Source organism: Astyanax mexicanus, chromosome 4, assembly GCF_023375975.1.
Source record: "Astyanax mexicanus isolate ESR-SI-001 chromosome 4, AstMex3_surface, whole genome shotgun sequence".
In the NCBI taxonomy this organism is placed as follows: domain Eukaryota; kingdom Metazoa; phylum Chordata; class Actinopteri; order Characiformes; family Acestrorhamphidae; genus Astyanax; species Astyanax mexicanus.
Window position 1 is genome coordinate 13,932,997 of NC_064411.1, and position 26,494 is coordinate 13,959,490.

Sequence of the window (26,494 nt, forward strand, 5' to 3'; positions counted from 1 at the left end):
ATATGATATATTTTTTATTTATTTAATGGATTTAAAATTGAACACAACTGAGTCACAAGCTGTAATTTTTTTTATTTTAAAAGGTATAATCTGTGTGTTTTATTTCGGAGTATTTTTAAGCAGCTATCAGAAAAATCTCATCACAGTTTCCATGATTAGACTACCGTTACCTTTCTTTTAGAAAAATCGCTGCATGTATGTTTTAACATCAGCAGCTCCAACTAGCTGCCTGAACTCACAGCGAGGAGGGCGGGGCTTCCCCACACTGACCCTCCTTGCAAGCTGATTGGCTGTTTCTCCTGAAAGGCGGGACTTTCTCCTTGAACCGGCTCCACGATTGGTTAAGAGACACAGAGCGGTCAGTGCCCTGTCTCCTCAATAATATATATTTTTTTATTTTAATAAAATACGGGAAATTTACGGGAAAATACTAATACGGGAGGACGGCGGGAAAGAGGAGTAAAATACGGTAGTTTCCCGGCCAAAACGGGAGACTTGACAGGTATGCCATAAGCTTGCCACGAATCTGTACGCGGTGTACAAACTATACTGCATCACAAATTTGCGCCTGTCTCGCGCTATGAAAGAACTCAGCCGTGTTGACGAGCGTGAGGACTTGGTAGACAAGCTAGAGCGAGACGTTCAAATGCGGGAGGCAATTATTACGGACTTGGCTTTTGAGAAAACTAACATAGCCAAAAAGCTTAACAAATCTGTGCAGAAGCATGCTGCAGATGAAGCTAGAATTAACACCTTAGCAACACAGGTGAGGGAGCGTGGCATTGCTTACAAAGCTTTGTATGAGGAGCAAAAACAAATCCTTAATCCACCACAAAAATTAAACCCAACTCGTGAGCTAGAGAAACAAAAACGGGAAACTATAAAAAGAGTCAGGGTGTCATTTCTCACCCCTGCTGGGGAGAATGATGAAGGTGGTGATGCTCTGCTGGAACCAAGTGAGGTACCTGGTCCGTCCGAGCACCACAAATCACATCATAAGGTATCTTTTAACTCAGGAGAGAACTGCATGGCTGAACCTAAGAGTACAGGCTCGGATAAACAGGCTGATAGTCAGTACACTTACTATAGAGCCCCGGGGACCATTAGATCAAGGAGTCCTAGTGTCCATAACTTCGATGTGGACACTGAGGACTCTGAACACCACTTACTACCCCTCTCTGTGCCCGTGATCAGCAGGAAAACAGCTGATTCCTTTAGGAACGCTTTGGGGAAAATTTGATCCTGATAAACATGACCCTCGCACATTTGCACAAAATTGCTAGTGAGCAGTTTGCAGATGCTGAAGCATGCTATTTGATCAGATACTGTGTTAACGAATTTGATGCCGCAAACTGATTGAACAGAACAGAGCAGATGAACGTGAACAATGCTGTGCATTCTATTCTGTAATGGGAGTTAATGCAGACCTCTCTTATTCTGATATTGCGCAAATTGTTCAAACTGATAGAGAATTCCCTGAACGTTTTGCCCAAAGGCTGTTTATGTATCTCTCCCAGTGTGAGCCGCACGCTTGGTGTGATTCGGAGCCATTCATAAAATTGCTGTTGTCTCAGTGTCTTCCTGCTGTTCGTGAAGCTGTTTTATCACACATTGATTTGGCAACAGCAATCAGCTTCTGCTCAACGGGTTGCGGCTGTGGAAGTACCGAGCACCTCAGCACCAGAAACTCACAAAAAAGCTACTTCCAAATCTAAGTGACTAGCCAAGGGGTCACACGCGGCAGCAATGACACCTATTGCCGAAATTTGGAGAGATAATTGTGGGAGACCTATTGTTGATGTTTTAGCGTGTGAAATTGAGGCTTCATGGCTCATTGACACTGGAGTGTCAATCAGCTTATTCAGTTGTGCTCCAGTGTAGAGTAATAACTTCATAAATGTTCATGGGTTTGGTACTGACGATGCTGTTCATACGCAAGCAATTCAGACACCTCCTTTAGAGATGGTTATTGGGTCTGACGTGTTTGTAGAATCAGTATGGTGTTGTGTTAATTCGGAAGGTTCCCTTTTGGGGTCAGTTTTGATGAGCAAACGAGGTAATCTGGTGGATTATGCAAACAATCTCCTGTGGAAAGGTGATTTCCCTAATGTGGATCACCACAAGATTGCACTTTCAGATGCTCACTGTGTGTTTGCAATAAAAGGTCCAGAGGATTTTGACCTGGACACTCTGTTAGTCCACGAGGATATTGATGTGCATAATTTACTCCAGAAGCATAGACAGGTTTTTGATAAGAATAAACTTGATTGTGGGAAAGTTCTGGACAACATCATGCTGGTAGACCTGGTATCCTATTGAGGCACATCCGTACCTAAAAAAACACTATTGAGTCTTTACTGAAGCAGGGGGTGCTGAAAGAATGTACATCTTCGTGTAATAATCCAATTTGGCCTGTTAAAAAACACGCTGAACCTGGTAAGGCCCCTGCATAGCGCCTGACAATAGATTACAGAGCCCTGAATGCTAAAACTGAAGCTACTGCACCTGCTGTTGCAACAATCCCCGATATCCTGACCTCTCTGACCCCTGACAGCCTTATCTTATCAACACTTGATGTGAGTAATGCTTTCTGGAGTGTGCCTTTACATGAGAAGTTCCATGTAGTAGAGGTGGGCGGATCGATCCAAATATCGATACCAACGCTGGTATTGGTATTGAGTAATACTCGTGTAAAAATATTGATATTCAAGCTTTTTTCTCTGCTGCACGCACTGACTGCTGCGCACGAGGATTCACCACAGTCTACTCTCTGGTCTCTTGTTGTTGCACATGCGTCACATGGCTCAGCAAAGCCAGCCAAACCGCCAGCAGGTAGGCTCAGCCTGGCCCCGCCCACCCAGCGCTCTCCTCGAGTCGACACGCCTCTACCTCAGGAGATTTGTGTTGAGTGATATTTTTTTACACTCTGTTTATTTAAGAAAAACTTGCATTTGAATTGCACTGAAAGGAAGACAATTCCTTATTTTTTATTGTTTTTCCAAATGACAATTCTATTAAAAAAAAGAAACAAAGAACTAGAAAAGATGTCTAGTGAGGGGAGAATTTTTATTTTATTTTTTTATATATTTTTACTTTATATTTAAACTTTGTTTTGTTACTGTTCCATTGTTTCTAAACAAAAAATGTTGATTGTGATACTAAAGTATTTTGTTATCACTTACAATGTTTGGTGAAATTATATCCTAGGTTTTTGGATCATTTGGATCTATAAAGCTTAAATATTAAAAAGTATCGCTATCAGTATCGATATTGGCAATACTGGCCCTGCGTTTACTTGGTATCGGATCGATACCAAAATTCCCGGTATCGCCCACCTCTACCATGTAGATCAGCTTAAGATTTACAAAAGTGCTGACACCCCTCTTGCCACCTCACCACGGCCTAGGTAAACACGGACGCTAACCTTATGTATATTTTTACTTTTTGTTTTGTTGTCTAATATTTTACAGACTCTGGGGATGCTCCCAGGCATTGCTGATTCAAAAGCGACTGCCGACTGTGTCAACAATGGAAGTAACTGTACCTGTGAGAGGCATGGCTGTGCTTCTTAAACCTCCAGACACCTGCACAGTTGCGAGATGGTGTCAGCTACCAGATGAGTACAGAGACTGGTCATGTGATCAATTGCGTTTTGATGATCCAAAATGGACTTTTTCTAACAGTGTTTATTTTTGCTGTGCTGAGACAATTGGGGCTACATACCAGAATCAATCTGATGGCTCATTGTTATTGTCTAGCATTAAAGAAGGGGATGTTTAGGGGTCTTTTGGGTAGAATGTATGGATGGGGTCCCTTGTAGTAACTCCATTACTATTAAAAAGGAGTGGAAAAGGCAAGTAATCGTTGAATACCCTGTACATGACCTAGGTTGACCTGATATTTTGCCCCCCACCTCATCATGGATTAGTTTTAGAACCAGAACCTACGACGTTGATTCAGAAGGTGCATTATCTGTATGTTCCTATAACCTTCAATGTTTTTGGGTGGTTGAATTTGTTTAAACATCATTGTGGGGATACTGCACTGTATTCTGTTTTGTTTGAAAATGTGGAAAAACGTGTTGATAATATTCAAGCACTCTCTCTTCCTTTTGATTTTGCCCACACCAGCATCATCAGACGATCACGTAGATTTTTAGATTCTGTAGCAGGGTGGTTTGGGGCAGGTAATTCAGCCATTAACACAGTTAATATTTACCTGTTGAGGCAACACGAACATTTGTTGTCAGAAACTGTTTCAGATGGGGTGGTTGGTTTAGCTGACGTTGTTGCTGCAATGCTCCGAGACACTAAGGTTCTGCTGATTGAAAGGGTGCTCTGAGAGCAGTGAGATCTCTTTTAGAAACTGAAAATAAAGCTGTAACATGTAATCAACAAATGCAATCTCTAGTTGTCCAATTGCAGGATTTTTATACTGCAGTAACCGGAGGCCGAGTTCCGGATGTGTTATCTCAGGGTGAGTGGGAAAAGGCTCTTGATAAGAACTGTTATGATTATTACACCAAGCATACACACGCTGTACGGTGTGAGCAACAAGACTTGGCTTTGTCCTCTCTCACTGAGGAGTACATCCAGGATCTCAGGAAACTTGAACATTCTATTAAGTCAAGGGTAGATGGTGAATGGATTGGGAATTCAGCAGCAAAATGTTTGAAATTGACTACTGGTGTAACACGTTGCCAGCTGATATTAATGTTTTACAAAGTCTATCTAGTGCTGTTCCCTTCCGTTCACTGATACATACTCCTAATATAATGGGTTTCATCTTGGCCGTTCCTCTGTTTGATGAGGAAGACATGTTTAAGAAGGATTTTTTTTCTGTTAAAGACATTGGTATGCCTGTTCGTAATAAAGTGCTGACTTCGGTCTCATTGCCTGATAAGGTAGTTCAGCATGCGAACAGCTCATGGACTTTGGTTCAAGACCCCTCGTGCTGTACTGCTCTGGGGGATGTTTTAAGGCAAACATATAGCCTTTATATAGCACCTTTCATACACAACGGTCATTCAAAGTGCTTTACAAATTAGAAAATACACAGAGAAATCAAATAAAAAAACATGTAAAAGATTAACAGTAAAAATGGAAATAAAAACTAAAATAAGAATAAAGCATGATTGATTAAAACATGATTAAAACAGAAAAAGAGAATTAAATTAAAAACATGTAAAAGAACAACAAGGAATTAATAAGAATAAAGCATGAATAAAACATAATATAAAAGTGCCGTTACAGAATAAAAGTGGGCGGAGCTGCAGTGTTTTAAGCTGAGCTGAAAGCCTGATCAAACATGTAGGTTTTCAGTCTGGATTTAAACATGTTTAGTGTTGGAGCTCTTCTAATGCTCTCTGTTAACTGGTTCCATTTAAGAGCAGCGTAGTAGCTAAACGCTGCCTCTCCGTGTTTAGTTTTTACTTTAGGCGGCTCTAACTGAGCAGTTCCTGATGATCTGAGAGTTCTGCTCGGCTCATACTGCTGGAGCACATCAGATAAATATGCTGGTCCTGCACCATTAACACATTTATAGACCAGTAACAGTACCTTAAAGTCTATTCTGTAACATACTGGTATCCAGTGTAGGGATTTAAGGATGGGGGTGATGTGCTCCCTTCTTTTACTTCTAGTCAAAACTCTGGCTGCTGAATTCTGAATCAGCTGAAGCTGTTTGATGGTCTTTTTTGGGAGTCCAGTTAGGAGTCCATTACAGTAATCAATCCTACTAGAAATAAAGGCGTGGATGAGTTTCTCCAGGTCTGATTTAGACAGAAAATCTCTGATCTTATTGATGTTCTTGAGGTGATAAAATGCTGATTTGGTGACGGCTTTGACGTGACTGTTAAAAGTGAGATCAGAGTCCATTTGTACACCAAGATTACGCACTAGTTCTTTAGATTTCAGGCTTTTTGAATCCAGATAGGCAGATAATCTGTGCCTCTCATTACTATTCCCAAATAAAATAATCTCTGTTTTATCTTTATTTAACTGCAGAAAGTTGTGTCCCATCCATTTATTTATCTGCTCAAGGCATTTACACAGTGAGTCAATGGGACCATAGCAGAGGGCCATGTAGATCTGAGTGTCATCTGCATAGCTGTGGTAAGATATCCCATAGTCACGCATGATTTCACCCAGAGGAATCATATATAAATTAAATAAGAGTGGCCCAAGAATTGAACCCTGGGGTACACCACAGGTCACTGGCACAGTCTCAGAAACATTATTTTCCATTTCCACAAAGTATTTCCTTCCTTGAAGATATGAACTGAACCATTTTAGGACAGTTCCAGAAATTCCAACCCAGTTCTCAAATCTATCTATGAGAATGTTGTGGTCAATGGTGTCAAAAGCAGCACTGAGATCAAGCAGTAGTAGAATAGACATTTTTCCTGAGTCTGTGTTTAAGCGAATGTCATTGATAACCTTAATAAGCGCAGTCTCAGTACTATGATTGGGCCGGAAACCTGACTGAAATTGGTCTAGACAGTTATTTATGGACAGGAAGTTCATAACTTGCTTGAAGACAATTTTTTCAATTATTTTTCCAATGAATGGTAGATTAGAGATTGGTCTGTAATTGTTCAATAAGTTTGTATCTAAATTTTTCTTTTTTAAGAGAGGCTTCACAACAGCTGTTTTTAATGCATTTGGGAAAACACCTGACATGAGTGAGGTATTTACAATTTGAAGAACTTGGTTGGTAATGTATCAAGACTGCAAGTGGATGATTTGAGGTGACTCACTGTATCAATTAAAACTTCTTCATTAATAGTGCTAAACTGGCACATGTTGACTATGATGCTTTTGCATGGTTTTGGAGAGCACATGGGCTCGTTGGTGGATAGAGATGTACTGATGGCTTGTCTGATATTGTGGATTTTAGTATTAAAAAATTTAGCAAACTCATTACATCTCTCAGTTGAAACTAGCTCAGGGGTCATCTATATAGGTGAGTTAGTTAGTCTGTCAACCACAGTGAAAAGAACTTTGCTATTGTTAATATTATTGTTAATAATGCTGGAGAAGTAGGTTTGTCTAGATGTGCACATTATTTTATTGTAATCACGCAATCTATCTTTAAAATTTTCTTTGTGAATGTGAAGCTTGGTTTTACGCCATCTGCGCTCAGCCTTTCTGCATTCTCTCTTTTGGAGCTGAACTGCAGCATCATTTCTCCATGGAGCTTTCTGCTTGCATGGCATGGTTTTAACTCTAACTGGTGCAATCTCATCTAAAACTCTAGCAGTTTTTGAGTTAAAACTATCCAGCAGAGTATCTACAGAGTCTCATGGTTTGCATGGTGCAGAGCACACTTTGCTCACAAAAAGTTCAGCTGTCATGTCATTTATCTGCCTTTACTTGTACCTAATCTGTCTGGCCTCACTGTGTATTGAAGTCCACATTTCTAAGAATACACAGTAGTGATCTGACAGTGCAACATCCTTAATAGAGGCTGATATGTTGAGACACTTTCGATATAACCAAATCCAGGGTGTGACCATGACAGTGTGTGCTTCCAGTCACATGCTGAGAGAGTTCAAAAGAGTCAAATACATCATAGAGTCCTCTGGCATAATTATCCTTGGGATTATCAATGTGAATGTTAAAATCACCAGCAACAATAAAATGATCAAATTCAGTAGAAATAAAAGACAGCATATCTGTAAAATCAGCAATAAAATCAGCATTGTACCTTGGAGGCCTGTAGACAATTGCTAGTAACATTCTTGGTGTCCCTAAATATTCAAAAGATGTGAAATCACCAAGTGATAAATGCTTGCATTGGAAAGTATCATCAAACAGCATAGCTACACCTCCACCTTTCTTGCCGGTACGTGAGACATTTAAAAAGTTAAAGTTTGGTGGAGCCGACTCAATTAATACACTTTCAGCACTACAAGAATTTAACCATGTCTCTGTTAAAAACAGAAAATCAAGCCCATAATTTGTAATAAAATCATTAATTAGATAGGACTTGTTTGTAAGAGATCTGATATTTAGTAGAGCTAACTTAATAACCTGTGCATTTTGTTCCAAAGACTGTGGGTTACAATTTATATACTGCAGGTTGGATATATTCACATTATCTGACCTATACTCCCTGTTCTTCCTGCTTCTGATAAGAACTGGAATGGGGGAGATAACTGGCACACAGGGTCCGTACTTGTTTTGAAAACATGTACTGCTGACTTCACCATTGTAGCAGCACGGACCCAAAATATATCAGTTTGCTGGATTACTTGTGGCGGCCTCTTCCCTTATGGTGGACGGAGGTGGGAGGGGCTCCTGCTGGTGAAGAAGTCGAGAGCGGAGCTGTCTGTCCGGTGGTTTAGGAGCTTGTCTCTTCTTTTTGGGTTGTGGGGGGAGTTTGTTTAATACTTCCTCATGTTCATGTTCACTGGGCTTCATTTTGGTCCCCTTTTCTAACTCCTTGATTGGGGAGTGTAATGGTGGTGAGAATGGGGGTTGCTGGGTCCGTGAGGCAGTAGGTGACTGTGGAGGAGAAGTTGTGCTGATTTTCCGCTGTACCTGAGGACTCGCTGACAGAGAAAGCGTCAGTCTTGTCCCTGCAGATACCAGCTTCTCCATGGTTGCTGGGAAGTTCAGGTGGGGTGATGATGGGGTGGAGATGGAGGATGATGATGATGAGGTGGAGATGGAGGATGGTGTGAGGTGTTCATGCAGTTGCGGTGTTTCCGGCAGCTGATACAGCAGAACATGGCTCCCGTCCGATAACTCCGCAGTCTCTGTGGGGGGAGGATGTTGTGTCTCTGTAGTGCAGACAGTGTCCTTGGGTGTTAAAGCTGACGTGTCTTCACCAGTGGGAACAGAGAAGTTGCACAGAGAAAAAATGAAGTTCTCTGACAGGAATTTGACTCCCCTCTTGTTGGTGTGCAGTCCATCTCTCCTGAAAAACTCTCCTCCCAAAAAACAGATTGAATTTGTCAATGAAGTTCAGTCCGTTTGACCTGCAGGTTTTCTGAAGCCATATGTTTAAAGCCAACAGCCTAGAGAACATATTGCAGCCTCTTGCAGGTAGAGGACCACTGATGAATGTCTGGATGTTGAACTTGCGCAGTGTGGTAAAAAGATCATTAAAGTCCCTTTTTAACACCTCAGACTCCTCTTTCCTTGTATCGTTCTTTCCAACATGAACAATGATCCGTTTCACTGTTCTGTATTCAGCCAGTAGTGTTGGAAGCTTCTCATTCAGTTCAGAAACTGTGATGTTTGGCTCACATCGAACAATGAGTTTATGATTATTGTTCATGCCATGAACTGAGTCATCCCCCAAAACAAGGGTGTCTGCTGTGGCCACAGCCTGGAGCCCTGTGGCTCTCCTGGGGTGTTTTGAATGGCTGAATCTTCTGGTTCTTTCTGTATCATACTGGCTCGTATTAGGAAAGTCATTGAGGTCTTGCAGTGGCTCAAATCTATTTTGCAAACTAAGTGACTGGAACTGATATCCTCTGGCTCTGTGCTCTGATCTCCGAGCAATAGCATTAGCATTAGCATTAGCCAGATGTGCTATGTTAGCAGGAGTGGAGGATACTACAGAGCTGTATGTGGCATGGCGTTTGGGTTTAGCTCCAATGCGAACCCATTGCTGGTTTTGCCCATATCTTTCAGCTGTACTCACATTAGGGATGTCCACATGATCTGCTGGCCCAGTTCTGTTCGTCTCCACTGCTCGCTGCTCCGTTAAAATCCCTGCCCGTTGTCCGCTAGCGCAGAAATGCCAGTCCTTAAACTCTGATAACAAGGACCGAAAATTTGTTTCCAAAACAGTCATTCTTTGTAGAAGATTGTAGCAGTTCTGGCAGCACAGGTGCTCTGAACCCACACAAGGAGGCATCTTGCAGATTTCTTCTTAAGTACTCTACAGGAACTTTTCTGATTCCTGTGCCTATGGCTCTACTATAAAATGTCCAAAAGAAACTAGAAAAAAATAAAATAAGAAACAAAATATGGTAGTGCTAGTGCTAATCTAAATAATGAGCTCAGACACTGTAGCTCGAAAATATCTGAAAATAAAGAAAAGTATGAAAGATAGCAGAGATAGCAGAGCTAAGCAGAGAAGCGTCTGAACGGCACAGAAGCAGGAAGCAGCATATTTACACACATATTTACACAGCTGTGTGTAAACAGCATATTTACACACAGCTGATCCAACTAATGAACTAACTGCCCTCTCTGAGGAGAGCTGAGAGTGTTACAGCAGAAATCCACTAACCCAGCAGCACAGATACCTCTTTTCCACCAACAAAGTGCTGGTGCTGGAGCCGGTTCCGGTTCCTGCGAACCTTTTAAGAACCGGCCCGTGTTTCCACTGCTTTAAGGAGTTACTCACCAAGTACATGATTGTACATTAGAGCTGTTTGGTGCTTCTGGCTCATTGTTTTAGTAGTTTTACATTAGGTATTTTATACTTTATGGCTCTTAAGTTAGCGGGATTAGCTCTGTGGTTCTGGAGTAACTCTGTCCTTCTAGTTTTTCTGCTGTATCACTCAGCGAGGGCAGGTAGTTAGTTGATTAGTTAGTTAATTAGTTGATTATTTGGGTCAGGTGTGCTCTAATAAACTAATGACCATAACTAAATAATAAACCCTGCGGGGAAGCGCTACTCCTGAACAGTAAAAGCTCACTTTCTCTTATTATCTGCATTTTAAAGCTCTAACACAGTCTACACTGCCCAACATCACCATACACCAGACTGATAAGAGTTTTCACCTGTTTAAATACTTTAATGATTCTCTGTGAAGAAGAAGAATAATCTAGAACGTGATCTGACAGAAGTTCGCTGGTGTTGCGCAGAATGCGGTGATATTTAGGAGTAAAATGTAGACAGAATAAAACGTACAGGTTCTGAACACATTTATTTACCACAGAATGTGACAGAGGCCAGTTTTTGAAAAGCCCATTCACTTTTCTTATAGCTCTGAACCTTTTAGACACTGAACCCCAAATATGAGCATAAACAACGACTACAAAATGACGACACTCCTTCAGTGATCTATTTGAACCCTTCTGGCCCACAGTTAAAGGTAATATAAAGGTTGGAATGGAGCTTATTTATGAAAATATATTGACAAAAAATTACCCATAAATGACCTTCAATAAATTCAGATTCAGAATGAACTTTTAAGATCATCCCCTCAACAAAGTGGATGAAGCAATGCTAAAGATTCGTGAGTGGATCTATATCTATATGTAATAATAATAATAATAATAATAATAAATATAGAAACAAAGAAATACACTGGTTATTAAAGTCTCAATAACTGAGTAGGTTTATTATATATATGTAATATATTTAGCTTTGCTCAGTTTGATGAACATAAGATGAACAAATGTAAACAGTGCTGGAGAAAAAAAAAATCCTCTTTTCTTTAGACTTTGTTGTTGATTTTGCTGCTTCTTCTTCTTTTCCTTTAAAAGAGAGCGTTTGTAATGGTTATTAAACAGGATTATTATGATAATAATAAAAAGCAGGAGGATCAGAAGGAGAAGGAGGATAAAGAAGTAGACCTACGCTGGAGGCTGAACAGGATAATCCTCTCCTCTGTCAAAAACAGCACTAAGCTCCAGAACCCGATACCTGATTCAAAAACAGCATTTCATCTTAAAAATATCAACTTTATGAACACTCACAACCAAAGGTGTAGGAGCGGGTTTTATATTGGGGGGGGGGGAAACATTTACTAAAAAAAGAATTTAATCCACCTTATAGTGACTTACAACAACATTTACAGAATTACAGTTAATCACAAATAAATAGAATATATTTTTATCTGTCCTCCTGTATATTATTAGTTAAATCCAACCAAAGGTCTCTTTACAACCTAAACATAATACTCCACATTACATTTACTGTTTAAAAAGAAAATACGTGTGAAATGAGTTCTTGCACCATTTTAAAAGTCAAATGTAATGCTTTTTACGACCTTTTAAGACCTCAATAAATATAATTTAAGACAAAAATATAGTCATAATTTCTTTGGTTCTCTCTCCGGTAAAGTTAGCTAACTTTCTGCTGACGTTAGTATGTTAGCTAACTCGCCGCTAATGTTCGTTAGCTCTCTGCTATTCTTAGTTCTATTCCTGATAACGTTAGGTAGCTCGTTTAAGCTACCTAAAGTTAGTATGTTAGCTAGCTTGCTGCTAACATTAGTTAGCTTGCTGCTAATGTCAGTATGTTTGCTAACTCACAACTAATGTTAGCTAGCTGAACTAATGTTCAGCTAACCTTACTTCTATGCCTGGTAATGTTAGCTAGCCTGCTTTAGCTAGCTAATGTTAGTATGTTAGATAGCTCTCTGCTAACCTTAGTTCTATCCCTGCTAACGTTAGCGAATTCACTTTAGTTAGCTAAAGTTAGTAAATTAGCCAACTCGCCTCTAATGTTAGCTAGCTCTATGCTAACATTAGTTCTATCCCTGCTAATGTTCGCTAACTTATTTAGTTAGATAAAGTTAGTATGTTAGCTAGCTGGCCACTGTGTTTTTCCATCGGCATTAAACGCACTGTCTGAGAATGTAATACCTACAGCAAATTCCCAGTAAACTTAAGACAATTTAATTTACCCAGATTTAAATTTAAGTTGTTTTAAGACTTTTTAAGGACCTGCAGGAACCCTGTATACATATATGACAAAAACGGATCACCTACTATTTAAAATAATATAATATATAAAACAGATTTGCTTATTATTATTATTTTGTATATTTATACTTCTAACGATGGTGTCTTTTTATTAAAAGAATATAACTTAACATTTCATAGAGGTTTTTGGCAGCAGTTAATATAAACGTTTGGTAACCCAAACCCCAAAACTAGTTTTTATTGCAGTATAATGGTATTGTTGCGATTCATTGCTCTCATCACTGACATCGAGTGTAAAGCCAGTGTTGTGCTGAATTCAGCACCCCCGCCAGGAAAAGCACCCTCCCTCAGGAGCGCGCACCAATGTTAATTTCGTTGACAAATAATTTTCGTCATACTTTTTTTCCGAGACGAAAACTAAATAAAAACAGCATAAAAAATTAAATTGAGACGAAATCAACTGCCATTTTCGTCAAACTAATAAAAACGAGATTAAAATGTTTGGCAGGGACGACATCCAATCAGAACTGATTTACTTTTGTGAAAGGTAGGGACCAGTTAGGAAGAGATCCAATCACAACTACTTTAGTGAAGGTGGAGATGCAGGAAAAGAGGGGTTGTCATCCAATCAGTACGGGTGTCTCAGTACCCATGGTCAGATAAAAAAACTATATTTAATAATTTACATTAAATCATATATAAATATATTTCACATTCAAACATTAACAATATTACACAAATGGTAAATAAATGTTTAATTTTCATGAGTGTGTAGTTAATAATTCAAGGGAACTGATGAAAAAGCATTTACATTTACACCCTTTACATTTTAGTCAACTAAATTGACTGTAATTTTTGTCAACTATATTCTTATGATATTTAATCGGCTAAAACTAGACTAAAACTATGACTATGGCTAAAACCAAATCAAAATTTGTTGTCAAATTTAACACTGCCTCATCCACATACCCAGGACTTCATCAAAGATCTTGTAGAGGCCGGGAACGTACGTCACGACACGACAGTTTAATCCGATGTCTTCGTCAAACACCCACATTCTCTAAAGGAGAAGAACGAGGAACATCACAGGACCTGCAATTTCTCAAAGCTCCATCTGATACCAGTTCTTTTCTCTCCAGTACTGGATACAAAGAGATTAGCACTGTTAAATATGACTGACTAGTTCTGATCAGATCCGGTAAAAAAGGACAGGAATTAAACTGCAATATATAAAGATCTTCAGGTCCTTCTTAAAAAATTAGCATATTGTGATAAAGTTAATTATTTTCTGTAATGTACTGATAAACTTTAGACCTTCATATGTTTTAGATTCATTACACACAACTGAAGTAGGTCAAGTCTTTTACTGTTTTAATATTGATTTTGTCAAAAAAGTAAAGAAAAAAACAATTGAGCACAGTAATACCATGGTCAGTAAACCGTTTACCAGTGGTTTTGGCACTGTGAGCAAGTGCCAGGTCCTGCTGAAAAATGAAATCTTCATCTACATAAAGCTTTTCAGCAGATTGAAGCATGAAGTGCTCCAAAATCTCCTGATAGCTAGCTGCATTGACCCCGCCCTTGATAAAACACAGTGGACCAACACCAGCAGCTGACATGGCACCACAGACCATCACTGACTGTGAGTACTTGACACTGGAACTCAGGCATTTTGGCATTTCCTTCTCCCCAGTCTTCCTCCAGACTCTGGCACCTTGATTTCCGAATGACATGCAAAAATTGAGCAACAGTCCAGTGCTGCTTCTCTGTAGCCCAGGTCAGGCGCTTCTGCCGCTGCTTCTGGTTCAAAAGTGGCTTGACCTGGGGAATGCGGCACCTGTAGCCCATTTCCTGCACACGCCTGTGCACGGTGACTCTAGATGTTTCTACTCCTGACTCAGTCCACTGCTTCTGCAGGTCCCCCAAGGTCTGGAATCGACCCTTCTCCACAATCTTCCTCAGGGTCCGGTCAACTCTTCTCATTGTGCAGCGTTTTCTGCCACCCTTTTTCCTTCCCACTTCCCCGAGATACAGCACTCTGGGAACAGCCTATTCGTTCAGTAATTTCTTTCTGTGTCTTACCCTCTTGCTTGAGGGTGTCAATGATGGCCTTCTGGACAGCAGTCAGGTCGGCAGTCTTACCCATGATTGTGGTTTTGAGGAATGAACCAGGCTGGGAGTTTTTAAAAGCCTCAGTAATCTGTTGCAGGTGTTTAGAGTTAATTCGTTGATTCAGATGATTAGGTTAATAGCTCGTTTAGAGAACCTTTTCATGATATGGTAATTTTGTGAGATAGGAATTTTGGGTTTTCATGAGCTGTATGCCAAAATCATCAGTATTAAAACAATAAAGACCTGAAATATTTCAGTTGGTGTGCAATGAATCTAAAATATATGAAAGTTTAATTTTTATAATTTCATTATGGAAAAGAATGAACTTTATCACAATAAGCTGATTTTTTTAGAAGGAGCTGTAGTACATTTATTAGTATATTTGATATGTATGACATGTTTTTGTTTGTGGTTTTATTTGAGTTTATAATAATCTGTAGAGTATAGCCAACCAATTATCTAGACATGAACAATTTCAATATGTTTATTAAACAAAATCACATCAAATACAATAAGTCAGTTGTATTTATGTAATGTGGCAAATAAAATGCTCATTGAACTATATGAAGATACATTAGGAACAAACAATTGAAAGCTAACTTACCAAGGAAAACAGTGGAACAGTTAATAGAAAAATGTACTGTCCTTTAAGGCTGACACAGCTTAGGTGACCTTTTGTTGTGTGGCCTCTGAGGTTCTGTGCAGGCGGGGTCCTTAGGCACAGATTTTTCAGGCATGTGTTGGTCAACTTTGGACATGGGGTTCTACAGACCCTTTGGTGCATGTTGGGTGATTTCATGATCGCATATTTCTGTTGAAAGTGACCAAGACAAGAAGTGTTCAGGTTCAGGGTTCAGGTTGTAGCAGTTCAGGTAAGTTATTAAGGGGGCCCTGCTTACGGTCAGGGTGTGTTTCTCACTGGATTCTGAGCGTGTCAGACAGCAGTTTGATGAAGATCTTCTGCTTCATGTTGCAGCTTTGGCAGCGATGAAGCACGGTGCGATGATCCGGGTTGTCCTGTTTGTTGCTGCAGATTGAGAACTTCATGACTGCGTAAACTGAACTGGTAACAGAGTTCACCGCTGGCTCCGGGGTGCTAATGGCCGTGTCAGAGACTCGCAGGTCTGGGATTTTCTCTACCGCTGTTGAGAAGGTTGTGGTCAGCTGGACTTTTCCCTTGTTTGGGCAGTAAGGAGAGCATTTTGGATCAAACTTATTCTTCATATAAGGTGCAATATGCAAACGATGGATTATTGAGCTGAACAAGTTCAAGTTTTATTACAAACTGACGTTTTCTTAGCTTGATCCCAGATCTCATTCCAATCATCATCAAGTAAAACAACTGACAGCTCTCTCTCCCAGAGCTGCTTAGGGTCATCTGTATTGGTTTCAGAAGTTAAACTTACAATTAAGTAGAAGCCAGATATCTGTTTCTTCACTGGACTATTCAGGACTGCTTTCTCTATGTCAGATAATGTAACCATAGTATTAAGAGTGGTCTTTCTATTAATAAAAGTTGTAAAAGTTGTAAAAATCTAAAAAAATAAATAAATAAATGCTCTTTAGTCAAATTAAATTTCTCAGCAAGTTGTTCAAAATACATTACTATATTAGTTGACTCTCTAAATATATCTTTTACACGACATATACCCACACTCTTCCAATGATTAAAACCTGGGTCTGTGTGCCCTGGCATGAACTCCGGATTATTCAGAATCGTCATAATGCCATGGTGAAATTAGCTGTACGTATATTATTAGGTTGTGTTGATTGTTAAACAAAAATAACATAAAAGCAGCTACTCACGTTCTGTGCCTTCTTGAGATTTCCTTCTCTGATGTTGTAAGAGCATCTCTTTTCGTTGCCTTTACCAATTTCTTTCTTGCCATTTCATAGGTGTCTACATATAGAATATAAAAACAATAATTACATTGAAAGGTGTCAAACTATGAACAACTGAACTTTTGGAGTGAAGTGCACTAAGTAAGTAAGTAAGTAAGTAGTCACATATATATTTTCAATACCTTTACAAGGTATTCATCCCAGTTTTCATCTGGTTCCTCTTGGTTCACCACTGCTGCCTTCACACGATTTGGCTTTTTAAAGGGTGGCCAGAACGATATTTTTTTGGTCTACACTCAGCCAACATCTTGAAACCACTTCTACTTCGTTTTTTTCAGTAAACACAACGACTGCAAACATTCTTAGAGGAAAAAAACATGAGCTAAGAAACTACAAATTCTGTACTCTGAGCGTTTGTGTGCAAATGTTCTTTTTTTAAGTTAATATCCATAAATTAAATGACATAATATCCATTGCAGATTCCATATTGGCTAAAATAAATCACAGTCAAATAAAAAAAGTAAAAAAAATAATCATACTAAATAACAAACTTGTAATGAATGTATTTTGTAAATTTGTGTCCACTGAAAAAAAAAAAATATTCTGATAGGACAAGTCCAAATCCTACACTAAATAAAATTTTCAATAATTAAAATATCAGTGCTTCAGAAATTTGTTACAAGACTAGGGGTGGCAACTACAGTGCACCTCACAATACAATATTACATTTTGCACAAAAATGGTAACATAGCATCTGTGTAATTGAAGAGAATAATAGCATGAATTATGGATTTATAGGTGTTTTAGTTTTACACAAAATTTGGTAAGCACCCCCAAACTTAACATTTTCTGCTAATGTTTGAAATTTTTGTCCCAGAATTGATTTAAAATGTGTCAAAAACTTAAAAATAACCATTCTGTTGAATTTTGTCTGCTCATTTGTCTGTATAGGTTGTTAACTCGAGGAGCTTTGCCATTTTCTTCATATTTTTTTTCTGGTTCGGAATTGGCATAGATCTATTAAAGTGTTAAAAATAAATGTCATGGCACTTTATTTCATCCTGTTCCCTGTCAGAATCCTAAAATACATGCTTCAAAGATTAAGAAAAAACAGGTGGCAAAAAAAATCCACTATGTGCTCGTGGACCCCTGTTTCCATCTAGACTATTTGTGCTTCAGTGGGTGTAAAATGAAAAGTTTATTAACTAATCAAGTGCACTTCAGAAAGAAGGAGTTTTTAAGGTTCGACTGGTCATTTACTGCTTTACTGCCACCTACAGGTGACATTATGTAGTTATCACATCATAGACCTTCTAGCTAGATAATGCAACACCTTAACCGTAACTCATTATTCCAGCTTTACAATTATTAAAATATTACTACTTTATGAATTGTGTGTAACACAATGTTAAACAACATTTGTAGGTTTTTCAAGTTTATCTCACACTATCAGCCAAAATATTGGCATTTAATTATTTATTCAAAGGTCTTTGGATACGGCTTTATCAGCCAAAGTCTTGGCATTCAACCATTTAGCCAAAGACATTTGTCTTCGGATTTTAGTGTCTAACCAAAAGTTTTTGGAGTTCACTCTTCGGACAGAAACAGCTTAGCAACCATTTTATTTTTCTATGTTATTAGCGCACTTTTCCAAGCCAACTTGTTATTAAACTTTCCCTTTCTAGATGTTGGATCATTGGCTTCTGTTACAGTCTGAATAAAATTCCTGTATTTTCTAATATATCAATTGTCATATCATATCGTATGCAATAATATTACCAAATAAAATTGTATATTAAATTTTTGTAGTCGTGTATTCTTAAAACTAAGTAAAATGTTTTGTCATATCACCAAGTATATATTTTTGGGCCATATTACCCAGTTGTATCCCCATCATTTAGCCAAACATTGCATTTAATCTTCACATCAAATGATTTAAGATACTTTTAAACATTTTTTTAAAAGTATATTTTAATGTAAAGATAAATATATAATATTTGCAACCCTGTAGTAATACATAAACAAGCTTTGCCACTTCAGCATCCACTTAGAAACATGGACTCATTAACAACCACTTAGGAACCACAAAGTAACCCACTCGGGAACAGTATCAACAAACAACGCTGATTTAACCTCATTAAACACTGGGCTGTCCAGGGCGCAAATTACCCCTCCTTCCATGGTGACCCTAATGGTGAGAGGCAAAGAAGGGACAATGTCATCAATGTTGCCAGACCAAATTTCTGCTGGAACCACAAGCTCCTCCATACTGGCACACAGGAGAAGGGTGTCATTTGTGGCGTTTGTGGAGATCCCAACAACCTCAAGTTTGGTTGTTTTTGCGCCTTCACATTTCTGTTAAAAAATAAAGGGCTTATTAGAGACTTTATTTTACACAGTTAAAAATAGTTCCTAAACTGTCTGTTTCTTTGTAGAATCATGAACTCATTAAAAGTTATTTGCATAATAAAATAGTTCCTTAACAACAACAATATTTGTTAACAATACAGGGCCATCTAAAAAAAAGTTACTTTATTTCAGTAATTCAGTTTAAAATGTGAAACTCATATTATATAGATGTATTAAACACAGAGTGATCCATTTTACGTGTTTATTTCTTTATTTGTTGATGATTTTGGCTTACAAAAAAAAAATAAATCAGTGTCTCTGAAAATAAGAATATTATATAAGTCAAATTGGTACTTTTGGCACTGTGGGCAGTTTGCTAAGTCCTGCTGGAAAATGAAATCTGCATCTCCATAAAAGCTGTCAGTAGAGAGAAGCATGAAGTGCTGTAAGATTTTGTGGGAAAATGAAATCCTGCACTGACTTTAGACTTGATAATAAAACACAGTGGATCAACACCAGCAGATGACATGTCTCTCCAAACCATCACTGATCATTAGTAAATTTTACATTTTATTTGTAAATCAAGGGAGCAGAGTCTGGAGGAAGAGTGGAGAGACACACAGTCCAAACTGCTTGAGGTCTAGTGTGACGTTTCCACCAATCAGTGATGGTTTGGAGAGACATGTCATCTGCTGGTGTTGATCCACTGTGTTTTATTATCAAGTCTAAAGTCAGTGCAGTTTTGTTTTCCCACAAAATCTGCTGACAACTTTTATGGAGATGTGGATTTCATTTTCCAGCAGGACTTGGCACACTGCCCAAACTGCCAAAAGTACCAATTGGTCTTATATAATATTCTAATTTTCTGAGATACTGATTTTTGGGTTTTCATTGGCTGTAAGCCATAATCATCAACAATAAAATTAATAAATGCTTAAAATAGATCACTCTGTGTTTAATACATCTATATAATATACAAGTTTCACATTTTGAACTGAATTACTGAAATAAAGTTCCTTTATAAAAGATATCTTTTTTTTTAGATGGCCCTATAGGTTGCCAGTGGCTAACTTGGTTTTGTCGCTCTGTTCTGTTAATATGGAGTCAGAAAAGGGTCATAAAGATTTTGAGTTTGTAAAACAGAAGTCACAAATGTACTGAAACTTGTAACTGCGTTTAAACAACTGCATGCACGAAAATCCAAATACACAAATGAACTGGAATGTACAAACTTGAAACAGAATGTAATATTAATAATAATTCAAATGTAAAAATGTGACAAAATATTTTAAAATATATATAAATATATATTTTTAAATTTGTAAATCCAGTCTCTTGAATGTGTGAATCAGTACTGCTCAAATGGCTTAAGCTGGGTCAGACCGAAAATCACATAGAATTTGTGAGGTTGTAAATGTGACAGTGGGCGTTTTTCACTGTGGAGCTAAAAATCCTCTCATTCATCTTCTCTGCTGCGTGTGTGAAGCTCTAGCTGCAGTTGCGAATTTTGACCCTGTTTTTACGCCTGATTGATGGACCAATAGGAAAGCTTTATCCGGACCAATCAGATTACGGGGTTTGTTTAACCAATCAGAACACTGGGTGGGTCTCTGCAGCTGGGAGTACTGTGCCTGTCGAAAGCCAGAGGGCTCGTGCTGAGCTTTCAGCACCTGGACAGCGCCGACAACACAGAGCTGTCAAGAGGAGCCTGGCTGAAAGTTCAGCACCTGGACAGCGCCGAACCCATGTGACCTGGAAGCAGCAGCACTGATCAGACACGGCTGGCAGCTCATGATCAGCGCTGCCTGAGAGAGGAGAGGGACCTTTAAAAACGCCACTTCTAGGAGCTCTCAGTTGGGTATGGTTTGGCTGAACCCTGCTCCTCATAACTCTGACTTGTTGTTCTCTGCTTTCTAGAAGATTGATTGGGACTTACATGCCGGAGGACGATCCTGGAACCGACCCAGTGGTAGAGTGAGTTAACCTCCCCCGGCTGTGGGATTTATCCTGGACTCTTTAGCCGGCTAGCTAAACCTCTCTCCCTTCCACACACCAGAGACTTTTTTTTTGCTTCACTTTTTGCCTTATGGTTGAAAATAAATGCCCTACGGGATTCTTTTCGTTGAAACCTGCCTCTGTCTGCTGCTTTGCCTGGGTCCATTCAGCTAATTTGCTCACAATATATATATAATTAATTAATTTATGTACGTATTAATATGCTATACCATATGTCTGTCTTTGTTAAAGAGCATAATATAAAGTATTTAAGCATGAAAGCAGGTATAAAATTCGCAACTGCAGCTAGAGCTACACACACGCAGCAGAGAAGATGAGAGGATTTTTAGCTCCACATTGAAAAACGCCCACTGTCACATTTACAACCTCACAAATTCTGTGTGATGTGATTTTGGTCTGACCCAGCTTAAGCCATTTGAGCAGTACTGATTCACACATTGAGGAGATTGGATTTACAAATTAAAAAATATACATTTATATATATTTAAAATATTTTTTTCACATTTGTACATTTGAATTATTATTAATATTCCTTTCTGTTTCAAGTTTGTACATTCCAGTTCATTAGTGGATTTGGATTTTTGTGCATGCAGTTGATTAAACGCAGTTACAAGTTTTACAAACTCAAAATCTTAATCAACCATTTCCTTTCTGGACTCACAATAGTTGTGAAGAACAAAGCATGCACAGATCACAAAAGGGAGGTCATCAAGATTTATGTCCATTGCCCTTCTCAGTGCTCCAAACCTTGCCTTGAACCGGCCAAAAGCACACTCAATGGTCATTCTTGCTTTACACAAGGCTAAGCCAAAGTACTGTTCCTGAACGGTGGATCATTGGCACACTCCTTCATGAGGTAAGGCAGTAAGGGATATGCTGGGTCGCCGAGTAGGAAAACAGGAATTGCCCTCTCATCTTCCATGATTTGCTTTCTAAGGGCAGGGATCTTGCCACTCTTTAGGTGTGTATTCAGCTTTGAATTGGAAAAGTTGAAAAAACTTGAGCGTCATGGACACTTCCAGGCCATTTATCTACCACGTCAATGAATGTGTACTTACTTATAGTCACATGCAGCTTGTACATTAAGCGTGTATTTTCCTTTTCTGTTTAGATCGTCCATTGAATTTTTGGATGGCTGCTTCATTTCAATGTGAGTCCCATCTATGGTGCCGAGACACTGCAGTATGCCATGGTGCAGGGGTGTTCAAACTTTTTTTGTTGGGGGCCAGAAGGAGAAATATATTTGAAGTCACGGGCCACAGACTTTGTAATAAAACAAATAATGAAATATACCACTTTAAATAACATTTTTTTCCTGATTATTTCATTTACACACCATTTTACTTGACTTGCTTTTAGACTCTTTGCCCCGTTTTTCTGCGCTAGAAATGCACACTCTCTCTGCTTTTAGACTCTTTGCCCTGTTTTTCTGCGCTAGAAATGCGCACTCTCTCCGCTTTTAGACTCTTTGGCCTGTTTTTCTGTGCTAGAAGTGCGCACTCTCTCCGCTTTTAGACTCTTTGCCCTGTTTTTCTGCGCTAGAAATGCGCACTCTCCGCTTTTAGACTCTTTTGCCTGTTTTTCTGCGCTAGAAATGCGCACTCTCTCCGCTTTTAGACTCTTTGCCCTGTTTTTCTGCGCTAGAAATGCGCACTCTTCGCTTTTAGACTCTTTTGCCTGTTTTTCTGCGCTAGAAATGCACACTCTCCGCTTTTAGACTCTTTTGCCTGTTTTTCTGCGATAGAAATGCTCACCTCCGCTTTTAAACTCTTTGGCCCGTTTTTCTGTAATAGAAATGCGCACTCTCTCCGCTTTTAGACTCTTTGGCCTGTTTTTCTGTGCTAGAAATGCGCACTCTCTCCGCTTTTAGATTCTTTGCCCTGTTTTTCTGCGCTAGAAATGCGCACTCTCCGCTTTTAGACTCTTTTGCCTGTTTTTCTGCGCTAGAAATGCACACTCTCTGCTTTTAGACTCTTTGCCCTGTTTTTCTGCGATAGAAATGCGCACCTTCTCCGCTTTTAGACTCTTTGGCCCGTTTTTCTGTAATAGAAATGCGCACTCTCTCCGCTTTTAGACTCTTTCGCCTGTTTTTCTGTGCTAGAAATGCGCACTCTCTCCGCTTTTAGACTCTTTGGCCTGTTTTTCTGCGCTAGAAATGCCCACCCTCTCCGCTGTAAGACTCTTTGGCATGTTTTTCTGTGCTAGAAATGCGCATCCTCTCCGCTTTTAGACTCTTTGACCCGTTTTTCTGCGCTAGAAATGCGCACTCTCTCTGACTCTTTGGCCCGTTTCTGACACCTAGCGGTCAAACTTTGAATCGCACATTATAAAAACCTGCTTAACAGCGGGCCAACTTTCATTCTATTTCTAAAATACCTCGCGGGCCGCTCCAAAAAAGGAAACGGGCCGCAAATGGCCCACAGGCCGTAGTTTGGACACCCCTGCCATGGTGGGAAGAAAACTCTGTAACAAGTTTCTCTGCTTCGGGTTCTGTAAAAGGCAGCTTGATGTATGTTGGACCCAGATGGGTTGTAACTGCTTTACATCATCATAAAGTGGATTTCAAACGTGATTTTAAGGGCACTATAAACACCCACAATGCATCATGATTTACAGTTAACAGTGCAGCTTACTACGCAAGCTTTATCAGCATTTCTTTAGAATATAAGGAAGGTGTGTGTGTGTGTGTGTGTGTGTGTGTGTGTGTGTGTGTGTGTGTGTGTGTGTGTGTGTGTGTGTGTGTGTGTGTGTGTGTGTGTGTGTGTGTTGAAACATGGATCCATACAATGGCTTAAAGCACGGCTCAGCCACTCTGGAATTTGTGTTAATGCAACCGGTGCTAGCACATGATAATGATGAAGTGTCCAACTACTTAGTGGACTAAACAGTCTCTCCCTATATAGCGCTATACTAATGAGGGGTTAGGGAGCCATTTTTTGTATTTTAACCTACTCTGCAAACCACTCACTTTAATGACTTCCCCCTGGAGTGTATAATATCCTCTCCGTTCAATGGCTCTTCAGGGTCTTTAGAATTGGGGTAGACGGCTTGGTAGCAGCGAGCCTCTAATTCGGGTGTGACAGATACGTTGGCTGCTTTGTATACTACCGTGGATGGTGTGAAGAATAACTTGTCCTCTCTCTAACAAGAATTCAAGTTAGAATTTTTGCCATCATAATCTGCATCTTTCAGATGAGCAAGTACAAAGTGCTCGCCATCTGAAAACGCACAAGTAGTTACAACTTTACTCGTCTTTGCTACTACCATGCCTTCCACCGTCTCCCAGCTCTCTGCCCTTGTCACCACTTGTATTGCATTTCACTTTCATGGGAGCCTCCCTGTTGTTGGGTGTTGGCCGTGAAAACATTCTGTGGAAACAAAAGACGTAAAAATTAACGTTTCAGCTTCACTCACTACATTGTATTACCCATGATTCAACTATGAAATATGCAAATATTTTGTTTGGTGATTGTTAGAGAGAATAAACCATAATGGTAAATTGTTTTGAGGCAACGTGATGCCATTTCGCTGTCATAATTGATTAAAAATATATATAACAATATGAAAATAAACTGAAAAAATATATATTTTCATTGTTTGGTAGAGATGAATGGTATTGTTTCTACCCGGACACTTTAAAAAGCGTTATTGAGGAGGAAATAAGGGCCTTATGGAGAGCCTACCATCTTCCAATCTCCGCTGTTACATCAGCAAACCAAGTCCAAAATGAATGGGGCTGAATGGAGTTAATTATTATAGATATTAAAGCAGAATGAAATTGTTTAAGAGGTGGAATATAGTAAGTGCGCACAGTAAACTATAAGAAGTGCTAAAACTGCTGTCTCTCTTCTATATTGTCTCTCAGCTCTTATCACTTTCGCCTCTTTTCAGCAGCTTACAGTCAGTCAATAATGGCTACAGTGTAATATGGCTACAGTGTAATATGGCTACAGTGTAATATGGCTACAGTGGGGCAACTGTAGTCTAATGGCTAAATTAGGTCAATTAAAGGAGGATAATATTATTTCTAGGATTTGTGTTAATTTCAGGGGCATATGAACATCTGAATGAAGGGGAAAAGCTGAAACTCTGCAACATGAGCTGGATGAACTCTATACCATGAAAGCTGAAGGGGCATTTGTTAGGTCCAGACAAAGATGGATTGAAAAGGGGGAAAAAATTCTGCATATTTCTTTTTTTTAATTTGGAGAAATCTCATTTTACAAATAATTTAATCCAGCAACTAAATATTGATGGGGTGGTTACTAAAATAGGATCCTACTAAAATAGGTAAATATTGTCTGCACTTTTACAGTAATGTATATACATCTAGATACTGTGAAAGTTCTGCGGGTGTATTCCTAAATTCTCTGCCTAGTGGTAAATCTATTAATCTATATCAAAAGGAATATTGTGAAGATACTATTATTTTAGAAGAAGTCATCAAAGTCATCTAAAAAAGATCCACTCCTGCTGGAGAATTGGAGACCAATATGTCTGTTAAATAATGACTATAAAATATTAGCTCTAATATTTGCCAAAAGAATTAAAGATTTGATGGATATAATTATTAATGAAGCTCAATCAGGTTTTTATGAAAAATTTATACATTTCAAATAACATTAGATTCATTTTGGACTTGTTAAATTATTCAGCTTTACGCTCTGATAATAATCTTATTCTCTTTCTGGATCTTTATAAAGCATTTGATTCTATTGAACATGCGTTTATTTTTCATTCTTAAGACAAATTTGGTTTTGGAGATTATTTTGTTAAAGCTGTCAGAACTATGTTTATAAAGAAAATTGTTGTGTTAAATTCAAATCCGGCTCCTCACCTAGATTTGAGATACAGTGTGGTATCAGACAAGGCTGCCCAATTTCCCTGTGACTTTTTTTTACTTTAACATTTTCATATTAAATCAAGCAATTAAAAGGTATCGCTGTTGCAGACAAGGAAATAGTAATTAGTCAATTATCAGATGACACTGCACTCTTAGTTAGGTGGTTAGGTGGAGCAAGACTTGGGTGGAGCCAGTGAAGCCTTACTACACTATTCGCTGATTTATACATCAGTAGTATTTAAACAGATTTACTACAATTATATACACCTTGGCAACCACCTGGAATACAATAGCAACTTCCTAACAACAGCTTGGCAACCACTTTAGAAATTATAGCAACTGCCTAGCAACCAGTTAGCAACCACCTGGAAAACGTTAGCAACTGCCTAGCAACCACTTATCAACACATTCGTATATCAGACAATAATTAGCATTCCACCATGTTTTTGAAACATGTTTTTTGGAACTTTTTGGAATTTAACATTTAAATGTATCATAACAGCATAGCAACCACTCTTCACACTCTTGAGACAGAAACAGCTTAGCAACCATTTTAACTTTCAAGATTCAAAGATTCAAAGAGTTTATTGTCATATGTACAGTACAGAAACGGGTTTCAGTGTACAATGAAATTCTTTCTTTGCTCTTCGCCAAGAATGCCAAATAGAAGATAGAAAAAGTGCAAAAAAATACAATAAGGTTATAAATATTAAAC

The 26,494-nt window shown here is 38.8% G+C and overlaps 1 protein-coding gene and 1 pseudogene across 2 annotated transcripts in view; one reads left to right on the plus strand and one right to left on the minus strand.

Moving 5' to 3' along the window:
• LOC111197347 (zinc finger protein 271-like) overlaps window positions 1-26,494 on the minus strand; it is a 109,768-nt pseudogene that overhangs the window by 65,492 nt on the left and 17,782 nt on the right.
• LOC111197413 (zinc finger protein 239-like) overlaps window positions 1-26,494 on the plus strand; it is a 414,061-nt gene that overhangs the window by 10,842 nt on the left and 376,725 nt on the right. The window lies entirely within an intron of this gene.